Source organism: Mauremys reevesii, linkage group 2 (genome assembly GCF_016161935.1).
Source record: "Mauremys reevesii isolate NIE-2019 linkage group 2, ASM1616193v1, whole genome shotgun sequence".
In the NCBI taxonomy this organism is placed as follows: Eukaryota; Metazoa; Chordata; order Testudines; family Geoemydidae; genus Mauremys; species Mauremys reevesii.
In genome coordinates, this window is record NC_052624.1 from 80,622,228 (window position 1) to 80,630,526 (window position 8,299).

General features: G+C 38.4%; 1 protein-coding gene across 14 annotated transcripts in view; it reads left to right on the top strand.

Annotated features, from left to right (window-relative positions):
• The window catches only part of FYCO1 (FYVE and coiled-coil domain autophagy adaptor 1), a 221,008-nt gene extending 213,729 nt beyond the window's left edge, over window positions 1–7,279 (top strand). For 9 of the 14 annotated variants that reach the window (XR_005593566.1, XR_005593563.1, XR_005593571.1 and 6 more), the window contains 3 exons: window positions 510–596; window positions 1,874–1,922; window positions 6,959–7,279. The gene's annotated coding sequence lies outside the window, so the exon portion shown is untranslated. Of the gene's footprint in view, window positions 1–509; window positions 597–1,873; window positions 2,147–6,958 lie in introns of those variants that run through there. The other 5 variants (XR_005593561.1, XR_005593569.1, XR_005593560.1 and 2 more) reach the window with 4 other exon arrangements.
• The last annotated feature ends 1,020 nt before the right edge of the window (window positions 7,280–8,299 follow it).

Below are 8,299 nucleotides of genomic sequence, written 5' to 3' on the forward strand. Positions count from 1 at the left end.
TTTTTCTGATTGGCTTGTAAGGTGTAGCATTTTGTGCAATGCATGGGTCAAATGTCATGCAGATCTGCAGCACTGCTCTTTTAGTATTCCTTTCAAGCCAATCTAGTCCACTAAACAAAGCCTTTGCAACTTTAAAAGGCTGCAGTATTAATATCAAAAAATGGGTCAGCAAACTTTGGCTCCCGGCCTGTCAGGGTAAGCCGCTGGCAAGTCGGGACGTTTTGTTTACCTGGAGCATCTGCAGGCACGGAGCTCCTCAGCTCCCTATGGCCGTGGTTTGCCATTCGCTGTTCACATCAAAATGACAATGTATTAGATATTCAATTCAATGATTCCACAGAGTTTAAAATCATCAAATTTTGGTGTAGACCTGTTTATAAGCTGACCTCCACTCTTTGATGCATCACTTTTTTACCAAAAATATTTGGCTTATGAACAAGTATATACAGTATATGTTTTTATTACTCCTTTTAAATTGCAAACCTACTTGACTCAGTACCTTCTTTCAGAGCACAGAACAGGAACAACAAGTCCTCTCAGACCTACATTGTGTTTATTCCTGTAGCATTTGGAACCCATTATTGCAACCAAATATGGTAATAGTATTTACTTGTCAACCTATTTAAGCTTGATTACTTTACTAAGAAGAGTGTGGGTACCCACCATCATTTCCTTCTTGTTCCTTTTATAGACTTTAGCTGACATTAAAATTAGCAATAATTTTCATACCAGTGCCCTTCCCTCATATATAGGCTGTGATTCATTAATTCTGGGACCCCTGATAAGACGCACAAATTTTTGCTTTACTAAGCTGAAGGTCTACCCTTCAGGCTTGAAAATTTACAGAATTTTTTTAAAAATCAAAATCTCAATACATTTTTAAATGCTAGGAGTGAGGATTGTGAAGTTTGTGGTTTCTGCTCTTGCTTTGCCTTTATGTAACTCAAAACCAACTTTTATATTTTTAACAAGGCTTTGGAGCTGTGCTCCAGCTCTGGAGCAAACTCCAGGGTAAAACCTGCAGCTCCACTGCTCCAGAGCTGCTCCGGGCTCTGCTCCAAAGCCCTGATTTTTAAACTGAACCTTCCAGTTCATATAAGCTAGTCAGTGGTTTGGGGTATTTTGGAAACAATAACTGAAAGAGGGTGTTGTTTCATTCTGAAAGGCAGTGGTAAATTTTGTTCAACAAACTTTCTGAACTGATTTTAGTATATGGCTAGACAGACTATGCACACAACTTAGGCATTCTGACTTGACAGATCAAATATAGCTGAAAATGATGCTTCCACAGCAGTCATTTAGTCAATGATCCATGTGTTAAGTAATCTGTAGGGGCTTGTTATCGTTGGCCTCATCTAAAGCCAATTGAAGTCAATGGGGGACTTTTTATTGACTTCAGTGGGCTTTAGCTCAGACCACATGGGAGCACAAAATCAGTCAGAAATATGCATTTGAAAATGTCCTTTTCTATGGTTTTAATGATAAACCATAAAGACTGACACAGAGCATTATGGATAATGAAATAAAGGATACGTATTGCAAAAAAGACCATCTGTACATTTTCATGATAGCTAAGATGCTCATATTTTCAAGCTGAAAAATCAGGCACTATTCTATCAATATTTTTAAGAGTGCAAAATATTCACTCAAAAGACAAAATTATACTTTTTTAAAAGTATATTGGTGTCACTACTACCAGCTTCTGACTCAACAGCAACATATGCATATTTTTGGAAGATTTTTCCCCATAAAATATTAATGTTCTGAGTGAATCTATCATGAAACAATAAACAGGTGCCTTAACTTTTACTTTGAGCAAATGAACAGTTCTGATAGTATATAAACTCATCAGAATTTTTTCTTTTCATTCCAGACTTTGTTCATCACACTGAACACTCATTCCACTGGATTGTTTGCTCCAGGTAAACACAGAGCAAATTCAACTTAGTATGGCACTATGTCCTGAACAAACATTTTATTATAAAGAAAAAAATCTGAGCATGTTGACTGATTAAATGAAAAACCAATATATCCCAGGTGTCTCAAAAAGAAGTTCCTGGGATACCAAGATATCATGTGAAAAAACGGGCCATTTCTGGAAAAAGCAGGATATAGGGTCTTGTTAACAGTAGCTCAAATTGGAAAAAATAATATTTCAGTGGTTCTCAACTCTCAAGCACTTCCATGAGATTTTTCTTGCAATAAATGTTCAAAAACCAAAACAGAAGACATTTGCACCCAAAGTACATTCTGTATACACTATTCATATATTTTCCTCCTGTAATACTACATTTATAGTTAATTTAAATTAACTATTTCCGTTCAGCACATCTGTCTCTGACAGACTTAATTTTCAAAACAAAAATAATATTTTCCTCCACAAAATAAGAACATCAAAATAACCTTAATTTTTGAACAAGCAACTAAACTCGTATCAAGAATAATAAAGTTGCTGCTTTCCTTGAACTGTGATTAATATTAATTGGTTAAACCAAGATGTTTCTTCAACAGTGGAATAGCTATATAGTGTGGTTTTAGACTTATACCACTAGGGTAATACAATTGAAAGCAACAGAAAACAAAGGCCTAGATCCTCAGCTAGTGTAAAGGTAGCTCCTGACCTATTTCAATTTACACTGACAGAGGATGTGACTCTTAGTGTGTTCCTTTAGTCTTTCCTGTTTGTTTACTGAGAGGATTCTTTGTGTGGCTGTGCAAATTCTGAGGCAACGGTACATCACCAGATGAGCCTGCTCATCAGAACTTCAACCTCACAATTTTCCATTCAAAAACAAGTAGAAACAAAAAAATTACTTCATATTACTGGGAAAGGGTTTTTTTTTTTTTCATCTTTTCCCATACCCTAGTTCCCAACAGCGGATAACACTCTGCTTTAAAGGAAGGTATAAAACCTCAATAATGGACAATTACGCTATTCTCTGCCTGTGGGAGAGGTCTTCCCAGCCTCACACAGTTACTGGTTGGCTTATGACTTGAAATATGAGTGCTGATATCTCATGAATGTTTTTAGCTATTGCAAATGTGAATAATGTTCATATAAAAACAACGAGGAGTACTTGTGACACCTTAGAGACTAACAAATTTATTTGGGCATAAGCTTTCGTGGGCTAAAACCCACTTAATCAGATACATGGAGTGGAAAATACAGAAGGAAGATATATATACATAGTCCATGAAAAGATGGGGCTTGCCTTACCAATTCTAATGAGACAATAGCCCACTTTAATTAAACTGTCTGAGTTCACTATCTTATATTAAAGCACTGTCCCTTAAACTTATATGCACCAATTTAATCATTATTTCTTTTCTTTTGTTTCCAAAAATCTATTTTGTTTAATTAAATGTATAGACTCAGAAGAATTCTTGAGTTTGTGTTTTAGCAAACAACCCAAATTTTGAACAAATTAATGGAGATTCTGTAATTGGTCACAGAGTAGTAGCCGTGTTAGTTTGTATCCGCAAAAAGAATAGGAGTACTTGTGGCACCTTAGAGACTAACAAATTTATTTCAGCATGAGCTTTCGTGGGCTACAGCTCACTTAATCAGATACATGGAGTGGAAAATACAGAAGGAAGATATTAAAGCACTGTCCCTTAAACTTATATGCACCAATTTAATCATTATTTCTTTCCTTTTGTTTCCAAAAATCTATTTTGTTTAATTAAATGTATAGACTCAGAAGAATTCTTGAGTTTGTGTTTTAGCAAACAACCCAAATTTTGAACAAATTAATGGAGATTCTGTAATTGGTCACAGAGTAGTAGCCGTGTTAGTTTGTATCCGCAAAAAGAATAGGAGTACTTGTGGCACCTTAGAGACTAACAAATTTATTTCAGCATGAGCTTTCGTGGGCTACAGCTCACTTCATCGGATGCATGTAGTGGAAAATACAGAAGGAAGATATATATATATACACAGGGAACATGAAACAATGGGTGTTACCATACACATTATAAGGAGAGTGATCAGTTAAGGTGAGCTGTTGTCAGCAGGAGAGAAAAATAACTTGTTTGTACTGGTAATGAAAATGGCCCATTTCCAGCACTTGACAAGGAGATATAAGGAACTGTGGGGGGTAGATAAGCATGGGGAAATAGTTTTACTTTGTGTGATGGCCCATCCACTCCCAGTCTTTACTCAAACCAAACCACCTGTCATCTGGTGGACTTCAGTATTCCTTTGTTCTAAACAGGGCATCTATTGTTGAAATGAGTTCCACAGTTTAGCCCTGAAATTCCTCTCAGGGTATGGCTACACTTAGAACTGCACAACGCTGCCTCAGGAGCGCTCCCGTGGCAGCACTTTGAAGTGTGAGTGTGGTCACAGCGCCAGTGCTGGGAGAGAGCTCTCCCAGCACTGCACGTACTCCACCTCCCCATGGGGATTAGCTTACAGCACTGGGAGCTACGCTTCCAGCGCTGGGGCAGTGTTTACACTGGCGCTTTGCAGTGCTGTAACTTGCTGCGCTCAGGGGGGTGTTTTTTCACACCCCTGAGTGAGAAAGTTGCAGCACTGTAAAGCACCAGTGTAGCCAAGCCCTCAGTGTCTCCTATGGGATAACACATATTTGTTCCTCATCTTACACAGGGCAGAAGTGATTCAAGATGTGCTGATTATGTCAAAATGCAAGTGTGTGATATACAGAAGTGAAGGTTCGCTAGTGGTACTCTACTACTATTAATTAATAATAATGCTTTGCATTTATAAAGTACCTTCCATCCCAGGATCTAAAAGCTTTTTATGAATTCATAAGTTTCCCAAACTACACCTCTGTTGGGTACTTGAGCATTATCATCCTCATTTTACAGCAAGAAAAACTGAGGCACACAGCTGGTTAGTAATTTGCTCAAGGTCATACTGGAAGCCATTGACAGAACTAGGAAAAGAACCAACGATTCCTAACTCCCAGTTACTTGCCCTAACCACTAAACATATTCTGTTCTTTCAAATGTTTAAAGAGTAGCAGATTCCTACCAAAAGCAAATAAAGCACATCAATTAAGCAACAAAAAAGAATATTAGAAATGCCTTTCACAATAGTGTATCTGAAATGATAGTGAATCCATCAAGTTTAGATAAAATTAATGTTGCTTGCTACCAATAACTTGAAGCCCAATTTACTTAGTGACATTTTTTCAGTTATTTCATATCTTTTAAGGATGGTAATATCTTACTATCATGTTTTAGTTGCAATCTATCCTGTAAAAATTACAATAGTTAATTGGACATCATTTCTTACAGCAGACTACTCCTCTGATTAATAAATTTAATATAAGCATCAAAAAGGGAGAGGGACATCAACTGAAAAGAAAATTACTCCCTCTGTGGTCTTGGACAAGTTCTACCAGCTCTAGGCCTCAGTTCCCTGATTATAAAATGAAGATAATAATTCCTCACACAGGTGTAGTTAATTAGTTAATAATCTACCAAAAAGTACTTTGAACATGAAAACCACTGCAAAAATTGTGGAGACCACTAACCTGGATTTAGTTTAATTGTGCAAGAGGCTCGCATTCCATGGTGATGAACACAATATAAACAGCTAGCACAGGGGTTCTCAAACTTCATTACATCGAGACCCCCTTCTGACAACAAAAATTGCTACATGACCCCAGGTGGGGGACCGAAGCCTGAGCCCGCCTGAGCCTTGCCGTCCTGGACAGGGGGGTCAGAGCCAAAGCCAAAGCCAGAACCCCACCGCTCTAGGTGGGAAAGACAAAGACAAATCCCAAGGGCTTCAGCCCCAGGCAGGGAGCCTGTAACCTGAGGCCCCTCCCCCAACCTCCCCCCCACCCACACACAGTCCTGAAGCCCTTTGGCTTTGACCCCAAACAGTGGGGCTCAGGCTTCGGCCCTAGGCCCCAGCAAGGCTAATGGCAGCCCTTGGCGACCCCGGTTTGACAACTGCTGATCTAGATAGATGGCTATGTTAGATTGGATAAAGTGCTAACTACTACTGTGTTTTCACAAGAGAATTGTACAACTCCATTTTTAAATGTCTGCTATGGAAAGAAAAAGATCTAATTATAAGGGGGAGATTCTCACTTATGCTAAGGCCCCTTTACACTACCACAGTGGTGTAAAGAAACTTAACTGTAAATAAGAATCAGGCCCTAAAACTCACATGGTTTTTTAATGTGCAAAAACCAGTATAAACTCTTTAAACTAGTGTCAAACTCATACATATTTTGCTGTGAGAAAAACAGTGCTTTTACTTTATCATGACATTTCATGTACGCTTCTAAAAATAAATAACATTTATTTTATCCTGCTGCTTTGGTTTTGTGTTTTTGCTTAATATGTGGTGCACAATATTAGTTTAAACAAACCTTGGGAGGGTCTAAGTTTCAGTTTTACTCAGCACTAACCAAAACATGTGCTCATCTGTCCACATTAGGGCTGTAGATTAATCGCAGTTTACTCACTCGATTATCTCAAAAAAAAATTAATCATGATTAATCGTGCTGTTAAACAATAGAATACAAATTGAAATGTATTAAATATGTTGATGTTTTTCTACATTTTCAGATATATCTATTTCACTTGTAACACAATAGAAAGTGTACAGTGCTCACTTTATATTAATTTTTATTACAAATATTTGCACTGTTAAACGATAAACAAAAGAAATAGTATTTTTCAATTCACCTCCTACAAGTACTGTAGTGCAATCTCTTTATCATGGAAGTGCAACTCACAAATTTATTTTTTTGTTACATAACTGCACTCAAAAGCAAAACAATGTAAAACTTTAGCCCTGATAGGGAAAATATCCCCCCACCCCGCTTATAGGTCCAGAATTTTAAGCGTACCTTAAACCCCTCCCCCGCCCCCCCGTTGCTGCTTGGTGTAATTTGTAGGCCTTAACCCCTTGCCCTTCTAGCATATATAAGCAATGGGTTTAATACTTCTGCAAAATGTGTTTGTCTGTATAAAGGGCACCAGGAAGTAAAGCAGAAAAGAGGAACCAAGCGGCCCTAAGGTGCCCAGCTGTAATACGCAGAGTCTAGCAAGTCTAGCAAGAGCTTTTGCAGAAGTAACCGCAAGCAGGGGTCCAAAGGCAGGCAGACTACCAACGAAAACTGCCCAGAAACAATGAAAGGAAAAACCATATATGGGAGAAAACTGAAGTAGCTTGCTAATGTTACAATTGATACTCCCAAATAAGGGAATTTTAAGTAAATGCTAATTTGCGGTTTTAACCTTTATAAGCTTGGTAAAAATCTGTTGAAGACAAGGCAGCTAACCCCTTGCATGGGGCCATGCTGACTTTCCTTATATGCATATTCGTATTCTAATAAAAGGGCCTCAGGCTGTCTGCTTCAAAATCAACGGTGTGGTTAATTTTCCACAACAGCCCCTACAAGTCCACTCAGTCCTACTTCTTGTTCAGCCAATCACAAAGAGAAACAAGTTTGTTTACATTTATGGAAGATATGCTGCCCACTTCTTAATTACGTCACCTGAAAGTGAGAACAGGCGTTCGCATGGCACTGTTGTCACAAGAGATTTATGTGCCAGATGCGCTAAAGATTCATATGCCTCTTCATGCTTTGGCCATTGTTCCAGAAGACATACTTCCATGCTGATGACGCTTGTTAAAAAAAAATGCGTTAATTAAATTTGTGACTGAACTTCTTGGGGTGGGGGGGCGCAGATTGTATGTCTTCTGCTCTGTTTTACCCACATTCTGCCATATATTTCATGTTATAGCTGTCTCGGATGATGACCCAGCACATGTTAGTTTTAAGAACACTTTCACTGCAAATTTGACAAAATGCAAAGAAGATACCAATGCGAAATGCTGCCCCCCATATCCTGGCATCCTAGGCGACCACCTAGGTCACCTAGTGGTTGCGCCGGCCCTGTGCCCAGCTCTGAAGGCAGCACCCCCACGAGCAAGAGTGCAGAAAGAAGGGTGGCATGGTCTTCCTTCTGTTGGATTAAAAGTAATAATTAATACATTAATTATTTTTGGGAAAATATGGTCCAGTACAGACCCCAGATTTGGCTTGTATTATTAGAAAGAAATATGTCTCCCAGACTATTCTCTCAGCCTGCTGAGTTTGTGCTAAGTGAAGCAGGCCTGTTAGTTTGCAAGGTCTGTGCTAATTGTAGAAAAACATTCAGAGACAAAGAGTTTGTCCTAAAAGTGATAACATGTTACAAATGTTTTTTCTGAATTCAGGAACAACCTAGTGCTGTCCTTTATACTTATGAAAAGTGGGTGTAAGATGTAACCAAACTGGTTTTTATATTCACTTCACATATAGCACAA